The following is a 10,429-nucleotide window of genomic DNA, read 5'->3' as shown; positions in this document are numbered from 1 at the left end:
CTGTGTTTCAAGTTTCAAACGCAAAGTTTAACCCTGCATTTCAACTTCTAAACGCAAAGGACTAATTCTATGTTCCAGCTTTTAGATGTCAGGTTTTTTCGATTAACCCTCCCGTCGAGCTGCCACTACCATTAGGGTTATTGTACAGAGAAGTTTGTAATGGCCATCAAGGTGACAGAAGTCGAGAAGAAACTGGTTTACAGTAAGAACCTATGCAGCCTCTTGGGTGAGTACAAACAGGTTATAATCGTTGTCGCTGACAATATCGAGCTCGTTCCCTTACGCAACTCTTCCTTTCAATTGCTTAACATTACTACTAAGATTAACAAGGATATTGTTAAAATTATTACCCTTGATGAGATGATCAAGAAAAGAGACAGAGCGAGTCCTCTGAAATGATCATTTTAGCCAAATTTAGGTTGCGCCTTGGATGTCCATCAATACCTACAAGGATCATTTTGGTCAAATCTGAGCTACATCTTACATATTCATCAAAGTCTACATATTTAATATCATAGCAGGTTGTTATTAATAACACCAAAATCCATGTCTCACATGCATGGGGGATTTTATCTCGATCCCTAATTAGAGATAAGTCGATGCATAACACGCATCGCCGGTTAGTATTTTTCCCGTGAAAATAACAAGGCCTATGTATTCAACATCATAGCACCAAGCCTAAAAGAGTTTATTCTTTTAGCACAACGTTACATGTGGAACGGATTTAGACGATTCACATGCTAGCCTGATTTCAAACGGTGCACATTAACTCCATTGATGGCTGAGGATTTGCTAAAAATCCTATTACGTTGCAGGTCACCAGCATACAGGTCCTGTGCAGCAAATTTCTACAATCAAGTTCATGATACCTTCAAAATAGATATAGTGAATCATCATTTAGCAGATCTCAAACAAATTTGGAGATTCAAAGTATTTCAAAAATTAGTTCCAGTCAACCGCGTTCTTTCAAAAACTTTGGAGGGGGTTTTGTAGGTTGTCTAAAAAAATCATAATAGATAGCATATCCCCATCAAACACCGACAATGGAAGTTACCATCTGACGACTTCCATATGAACAATTTAACAATTAAAGTTACAATCAAATAACTTTCACATTAACAAATGAAGGCTATAATTAGAAGATTTTCACGTAGATCGAGAAAGGTTACAATTTAACGACCTTCACGATAACCGATGAAAGCTCTGATTCAACAGTCTTCACAATCAACAGCGAGAGTTACAATCTGACGACTCTCATATTTTAAGGAGCTAAAGCAAAGATCACAAAATGACGATCTTTACGATACTCTGACAGAAGAGATTACAAGTTAACGATCTCTTCAATCCAAGACACAGAACTCATCTCTGCATCAAACACAAGTGGTTGTGTTCCAGAGTCAAAGCAACACAACTACTGTGTTATCAAACACCAACGCAGCTCAAATTTATCCGCAGACGCAGCTCAAATCTAGCTGCTAACGCAGCCTCCAGCGTTATCAACCACCAACGCAGCTCAAATTCAGCCACAGACGCAGCTCAAATACAGCTTCTAACGTAGTTTTCAAACGCTGTGTTCGATGCAGGATTCACGCCCAACAACGCAAGACCTACGTTTGATTCATTCAAACGTGATTTAAACAGTTCCAGAAACCGTTTTTCACCCACGATTTGGGGAACAGTTTAAGGAGGCTGTTACACCGAATTAATGGGGCAATTAAGCCCCATTTAAGGAGAAGATTAAGGGGGCGATTACAACCTTAATCCCCTATAAATACTAGAAACTTAATTGAGTTCGGGGTCTTTTGATCTTTGATCTTTGATCTTTGTTTTTAAGGTCTTCAGATTGGGAGACCTTTGGAGATCATCTTCATCGGCAACAGAGAGCTTGGAGCTTCGGAGCTTTGAACTTGGCTTAAAACTAATTTTCAGTTCAAATCAACTCTTCTCCAGAGTTTAAAACTCACACTGAGTTCCTAAACTCATCAAGAGTTTTGTTCAAACTTGCCACGCAAGTCCTCCTCAATATCAATCAAGAGGAAGAAACCGTGTTCCAATGAAGTGAAACGTTCAGATCATCAACGGGATACAAGATAGAAAGCCCATCGATACCAAGAAGATCCCAGTTTTAAATAAAGAGAAGGATCTCCGTCGATCTTTCTCTCTTTTGTAAATCAGGAATCCGATCAAGAAGACTTGTAATTTCTTTTTCTAAGTTATTAGAGAGAAATTATATTGAGAGAATTGTAATTAATTCTTTTTTCTAAATCTGTTAGAGAGAATAATACAAATTCATTTTCTCATTTTTCTTCTTCAATTTTCCTAACAAACACTAATCTAATAAGAAGAAAACAAAGACACATACATGTAGAAAGTCATGAAAGTGCTATAAAAGTTGTTCTAATTTCTTGGCTTATATATATTAGAATCTGATGTTACATGTGAGAGGATACCAATTGCATACAGAGTTCTATTTAAATAATAATAGTATAATTTCTTAGACTTTGAAATACTATGTTTCTCACCTTACTTCCTTATGTCATATATCATAAGATTTTAAATTAGTAACTTAGTATACTTTAAGAAAAGTTCAGTTTTGAATTATAGGATTTCTATTCCTATCAAAACACGTTTAGGGTCAAAGCATGGTTATGGATAAATATTTTTAAATAAAGGCACTAAATTGTAGCAATAAATCTTATTGTAGGATTTCTAATCCTATCAACACACATTTATGGTCACTAAATCCTATTGTAGGATTTCTATTCCTATTAAAACACGTTTAGGGTCAAAGCATGGTTATGGATAAATATTTTTAAATAAATTAATTTATACTTACTTAATGGGATAGTATTTGAATTTTAAGGGTATTTTTGCCTACTAAAAGATTTTCCCGAACTTGTGCTTATAAAGGGAGTATGATTTTTTTTTCATTTTTTTCCCCAGAGTCTTTGGTAAGAGAACTGATAATGATGAACTAACAGAGTTGAACTACGCTTTATACATAAACCACATTTAAAGTGGGTTTTTGTTTCAATCAACCATTTTTACCTACTGAAAGATTTCAAATGTTCTTTGCAAACGCAAATAAAAAAGCGCACCACCTAACATTATTTGGGAGACGGTTAGGCGATGAGATTTTGGCTCGAGGAGCTTCCCGAAGAACTTCCTTATCTTTTGATTATTGATAATGCTGATTAGTTTCACAAGGGGGTCTGAAGTATAGGGACCTTTCTTCTTAAAAAAAAGGAAGGAAAAAAACACACTTCCATTAAATGTAATAAAAAATGTATATACTATCTATCCGGATTTATTTTTGTGCTTCAAAATTGAAAGTTTCTATTGGTAAATATGATGTAGTACATATTAACTATCAAATTTTTTTAAAGGATTTCAATATTATCTACGTATTATGTCTTGTCAAAGTCACATTTAGAATTTTCATAAGGTTGCAGGTTTGGATCTCTTAATACATGCATGATTATTAAAAACACATAGAAAGTAGTTGAAATTTTGTTTCTGGATAGTTCATGAATCTGCAAGAAAAATATAAATTTAATCAGATAAGCTTTCTTTTCCAAAACAGAAGATTAAGAGTCTTAATTTCTTAATGTTGCAGACGAAATGGCGGTCGGGGCAAAAGAAAATAAAGATTCTAATTAGCAGTTATAATAAATAGATAGATACGCCCTTACATACAAGTGTATAAATGAAAAAGAATATATACCCTAATTAAGTGGTTCTAGTATCTGCAACAGAGACCAACAACAACTAGGAGATGAAAGAATCTTACTTGATTGAGGAATTAATGGAGCCAAGTGTGATGTAATACGTGCATTGTGTCTAAACGAGGACGTTGCCCTCAACGGAGAAAAAGGATGAGAAGAAAAAAAAAATATCTAAAAGATCTTAGTTAGTTTATGTATCAACAAGGACGACCCGGAAAAATAAAATCTAAAAGAACATGAACCTATCTCTCAATCGATATAATACGGCAATCAACAGAGACGATTGGATCAAATTACTCATACGGGCAATCCAAAAAAAAAAAGACAGCATATTCCTTGTCGTACTGATCACATTGATTGATTTCTCGAGGTAATGAAGCCTAAGGATTGGCTAGCTACTACATCAATTTTCTTCAGCACAATTCCACTGCAAGAGAGGTAAGACGCTGCAAAAACAATTGAAGTTTTATTGAAGCAATCTGCTGAAATCTCAGTTCCATTAATTAGGAAGTGGAACGAACTCGATCTGCATTGAGCAGTCAATGGAAGCCAGCCTTTTGAAGTCGGATGCTCTAAACCGCGCTCACGTTGCAAACAAATGGAAAGGGATAAAAAAGTACAAAACGTGATCAACCAACAAACCTGTAAATTATATAGCATGAAAACTTCTGTTGCGAACCTGTCAATTGAGGTGTGAAAGATCGAGTAACATGTAGATGCGTTATAAATTACGATTAAACACGTACGTAAAATTAACAGAGAACTTGATTCTGGCGAGCTGAGGGGAAAAAAATTACATAAAAAATAATTAACTTCATAATCCAAATTTAAAATACGCCACAAATGAAAACTTCATAATATAAAACCCCAACAAAGAAAAATAGGCAAAAAAATCGGAACCTTTCCCAATTTACGCATGTCATCCGTGCGCAGGGGCCATGCTGATCTTCTCTGTATGGTTCCAATTTTATCAGATGTCTCCGTGGAGACAACGGAAGCTGGGAAACGTTCGCATATCAATCGCTGCAGAGTTTAAATGCTGGAGCAAGCCAGGCAAGGAATCTAACAAAACAAGAGAAATAAAAGAAAAGTTTAAATTATAAGCGAACAATTAACGTGTAGGCCCCGACTTCTTTGTATAATATTTTTTAGCAACTCTAATGAGGGGAGGGGGCGGGGGGATGATGAGCGATTGCTAAATTACTAAGTACCGATCGGTTATGTATTATTTAATCACATACGAAATTATTCGATCACGGATGGGGGTATGCATTAAATGATTTCTTGTGAATATTGTTTTTGCTTTGAATACTACTTTTTATGGCGCCTTTCCTGTTGTGATATGTTGCTAAATTACTAAGTACGATCGGTATAATTTTCCCATTTCTCTCTCAGCCCTAAATTCCCAAAATGAGCCCTAAATTCCCAAAACGACCATGAACCGCCGTGTCGACCGTCTCAGTCATCATCGTCGTCAAAACAGATATCGTCTGTCCCAATCGTCGCCCACCGCCGTCGACCTCACCGTTGCTGTTGCCGTCAAGCTGATTTTATCGTCGACCTCGCCGTTGCTGTTGCTATCAAGCTGATTTTGCTCAATTGGGTAAGTTCTAATTTATTTTATTTTTTTTTAACTTTGTGCCAGCCTTGCATGTTGTAAATATGAGTTGGATTTTGATTGTTTTAATATGAAAAATGATATATTGAGTGAGGATTTCATAGGTTGAGATGGGTTCTGTATTAATTTGATATGGGAATTTCTTTTTATGTGGATGAAGTTTGATTTCATTTTTATTTGGAGGTGATGGACAGAATTGAAAATTTGAGATATTGTGATAAATTTATAAAAATTATGTGATCTTGGGTTCATTAATTAGGGAGAGATGAGATTTGTTATTAATATGATTAGTTTTGGTTCTGGGATGTGGTAGATGATGCTGATAAGTTTCATATTAGAGATGGATCATCATTGGTTCTATTAATATTAGTTCTAAATTGTTGTTGCCTAAGATATCATGGTAGTTTGATTCTGGGTAATACTGACATGGTTTTGGAGATGCATCAATGAAAATAACCCGTCGAGTGTGGATCGAATGTTTAAGCCAATAACGACAATGTTTAGTGGAAAATTTGTAATAAGAAGACAATGAAGGAAAATTTGATTTGTATTCCTTTAATCTCAGTTACAATTGGATTTCCTGATTACAAAATAGAAGAGAATGATCTGGATTCTCCCCTTTGTTTAATTCTGGGTTCTTCACGGTGGCGATGAGATGCCTCCCTCGAATGCTCACGTCGAGTTTGCACTGGAACGTGGTCTTCTCCTCACGATTTAACGTTGTGGAGAACTCTGAACGAGTTTAAAACTCTATGAAAGAGTTGATTTAACCGAAAGTCGGTTATAAGCCAAGGATGAAAAAAGATCTTGTTGCCGATCTCTAAAGCTCCAACCGAAGGATGAAGAATCCTCTTTTTGCTGCCAAGAAGTTCCAACAGACCGCCCTCCGATCCAGCCCTGATCTGATTATCAAAAATCTGATCCCTAACTCTGTTGAGTTTGTTGTTATTTATAGGGGATTAAGGGGTGTAACCACCTCCTTAATTCGCTCCTAAGTGGGGCTAATGGGATGTAACCGCCCCTTAAATCACTCCTGAGTGGAGTTGTGATCCCCTCAGATCGTGGGAAACGGTTTTGAAACCGTTCAACTCGTGTTTGAACGAGTCAAACGCAGATCCTGCATTCTGGCATGAATTCTTTGTCCAAACGCAGTGTCTGGAAGCTTGAACGCAGTGATTGGAAGCTGCGTTTGCAGCGGATGAAAGCTGCGTTTGGCAGCGGTATAGAGCTGCGTTGGGCAGCGTTTGGAGCTGCGTTGGGCAGCGCTTGGAGCTGCGTTGGGTAGCGTCGGGTGGCGAATAGAGCTGCGTTGTGCAGCGATATTGAGTTGCGTTGTGCAGCGATGTTGAGCTGCGTTTGTAACTTTTGGAGTTGCATTTGAGCTGCGTTCGTGGCTATGAACACGGCGTATCTTGATGCTGGTACGCGGGGAGGACTTCCACGTCTTGATTTGAAGAGACCATCGATTAGTAGTCTCTTTCTGTCAAAGTGTTGCAAAGATCGTTATTTTGTAATCTTTACTTTAGCTCTTTGATATGCAAGAGTCGTCAGATTGTAACTCTCGATGTTGATGGTGAAGGCTGTTAAACTAGAGCTCTCATCGGTTGTCGTGAAGGTCGTCAGATTGTAACCTTCAGCGATCTACGTGAAAGTCTTCAAATTGTAGTCTTCTGGAAGTCGTCAGATTGTAACTTCCATCATCGGTGTTTGATGGGGATCAGCTATCTATTGTGATTTTTAGACAGCCTACAGAACCCCCTCCAAAGTTTTCGAAAGTTCGCGGTTGACTGGGACGAATTTTCGGAATACTTTGGATTTCAACTCTAATCCTGGAGCTGTTGATTCCTTGCGGTAAAGGATTTGTTCTCTGCACTTGCTTCGAAGGCATCATGGTTGAAGGGATTTGCCACGTAGGACCCGTAAAGGATTTGTTCTCTGCACTTGCTTCGAAGGCATCATGGTTGAAGGGATTTGCCACGTAGGACCCGTGTGAAGGTATGCGCCATAATCCTGCTTCTAAAATGTGGGGGTGGACCCTGCATTTTGAACTTGAGATGCGAGTCTCATCCTTGCATGTTGAATTTGGAACACGGGTGTGACCTCGGCGTTCGGTTTTTGCATCGCGGGTCTGACCTCAACGTTTTGACTTAAGACATAGAAGTGGCTTCCGTGCATTTTTGACTAAGTCTTTGAGACTTGTCTTTGGCTCATCTGTTTTAAGTCTCGGCTCACATCCATTAAGCTGATGGACCTGCAAACGTGCATAGGATTTTTGGCAAACCCTCAGCCATCAACGGATTTGATAAGCCTTTACCGACTACCGTTTGAGTCGGGCTAGCATGTGGATTGTCTAAGTCCGTTCCACATGTAACGTTGTGCTAAGAGAATGAACCCTCTTAGACTTGATGCTATGATTTTGAATACATAGACTTTGTCATTTTTACGGAAAAAGACTAACCGGCAACGCGTGTTAGGCGTAGGCTTATCTCTAATTAGGGATCGAGATAAAGTCCCCCATGCGTAAAAGGCATGGATTTTGGTGCTACGATGTTGAATACGTAGACTTTGTCGTTATTTCTTCATATGTTACTTGAAACACTGAAAGAAAGTTAGAAGTGCCAGAGGTGTAATATTAACTTGGCATGAATTTTCACTTAGAGTGAAATTCAGAAATTTTCTTTATTATCACTGGGATAACTTCAGAAAATCTTTAATCCACTGGGGATTTTATAATGAAAACTTGCTATTCTTGTTGAAAAAGGATTAACAAGTTCATTGGGGGGTTTTACTGTTAGAGGTGTGATGTTAACCTAACAGTATTTTATGGACCTATCGCTCTATTGAAGAGAATCGATAAGTTGATTGTGTCATCAGAGGTGTGGGATTAACTTGACGGGTTTGTGGACCTATCGCTCCATTAAAGAGAGTCGATAAGTTGATTTTGTTAGAGATGTAGGATTAACGTGACAAGAAAATGTTGCGATCGGAGCAACTTTGTGGACTTATCATCCCATTGAAGAGGATTGATAAGTGGATTGGTTGTCAGAGGTGTGATATTAACGTGACAAGAATTTGTTGCGATCGGAACAACTTTGAGGACTTATCATCCTATTGACGAGGATTGATAAGTGAATTTTGTCAGAGGTGTGATATTAACGTGACAGGAATTTGTTGTGATCGGAGCAACTTTGAGGACTTATCATCCTATTGACGAGGATTGATAAGTGAATTTTGTCAGAGGTGTGATATTAACGTGATAGGAAGATGTTGCGATCAGGGCAACTTTGTGGACTTATCATCCTATTGATGAGGATTGATAAGTGGGTTTTGTCAGAGGTTTAGTGTTAACGTGACAGAATTTGTGTTGCGATTGGAGCAACTTTGTGGACTTATCATCCTATTGACAAGGATTGATAAGTGAGTTTTTGTCAGAGGTATGATGTTAACATGACTGGAATTTGTTGCGATCAGAGCAACTTTGAGGACTTATCATCCTATTGACGAGGATTGATAAGTGAATTTTGTCAGAGGTGTGATATTAACGTGACAGGAAGATGTTGCGATCAGGGCAACTTTGTGGACTTATCATCCTATTGATGAGGGTTGATAAGTGGGTTTTGTCAGAGGTTTAGTGTTAACGTGACAGAATTTGTGTTGCGATTGGAGCAACTTTGTGGACTTATCATCCTATTGACGAGGATTGATAAGTGGGTATTTGTCAGAGGTATGATGTTAACATGACAGGAATTTGTGTACTTGTGATTTGAACAAGATTTTGAAGACTAGCGTCTCGCTGGGGAGAATTGCTAAGTGAGTTTATCATCAGAAGCGATGAATTTGGATACTAAGATTTTGAAGACTTAGTATCTTGCTGGGGAAGATTACGATTTGAGCAATTTTGAGGACCTATCATCCTATTAAAGAGGATTGATAAGTTGATTGTCAGAGGTATTGTTAACGTGACAAATTGGGAGTGATGCAAGCTGCATTCATACTCTGTGGGGTGATGATCGTCAGAAGTATAATATTAACTCGACGATGTAAAAGATTTGTTACTCTTAATCCAGTGGATTCTAAGTAACCAACCCCCAGTCTTGATTAAGACTTAGCAGAGGAATAAAAAGAGATAGATAAGGCACATCGCCTAGTGGGGCACTATCCATGAAGTCGGAATAGAGGCACATCACATGGTAGGCCATTATCTGATGAGTTTGACTATCAGAGGTAACTGTTAACGTGATAGTTTTGTGGATCCGCCATCCTACTTGAAGAGGATTGGTGGAGGAATTTGGAGGAAATGAACTATCAGAGGTGATCATTAACGTGATAGTTTTGGTGGACCCGCCATCCTACTTGAAGAGGATTGGTGGGGGAATTTAGAGGAAAAGGACTATCAGAGGTGACTGTTAACGTGATAGTTTTGGTGGACTCGCCATCCTACTTGAAGAGGATTGGTGGGAGAATTTGGAAGAAAAGGACTATCAGAGGTGACAGTTAACGTGATAGTTTTGGTGGACCCGCCATCCTACTTGAAGAGGATTGGTGGGGGAATTTGGAGGAAAAGGACTATCAGAGGTGACTGTTAACGTGATAGTTTTGGTGGACCCGCCATCCTACTAGTTTTGGCAGATTTGGAGAATTTGGAAGAAAAGGACTATCAGATTGGTGGGGGAATTTGGAAGAAAAGGACTATCAGAGGTGACGGTTAACGTGATAGTTTTGGTGGACCCGCCATCCTACTTGAAGAGGATTGGTGGGGGAATTTGGAAGGAAAGGACTATCAGAGGTGACGGTTAACGTGATAGTTTTGGTGGACCCGCCATCCTACTTGAAGAGGATTGGTGGGGGAATTTGGAGGAAAAGGACTATCAGAGGTGACGGTTAACATGATAGTTTTGGTGGACCCACCATCCTACTTGAAGAGGATTGGTGGGGGAATTTGGAGAAAAAGGACTATCAGAGGTGACGGTTAACGTGATAGTTTTGGTGGACCCGCCATCCTACTAGAGAGGATTGGCTTCAGCGGCCGTAGTATCTTCTTCTTCTGACTGAAAAGATTGGGCTTGGTCCGATTGCTCAGGAGAAG

Source organism: Asparagus officinalis, chromosome 2, assembly GCF_001876935.1.
Source record: "Asparagus officinalis chromosome 2, Aspof.V1, whole genome shotgun sequence".
NCBI lineage: Eukaryota > Viridiplantae > Streptophyta > Magnoliopsida > Asparagales > Asparagaceae > Asparagus > Asparagus officinalis.
This window is presented reverse-complemented; position numbering follows the sequence as displayed.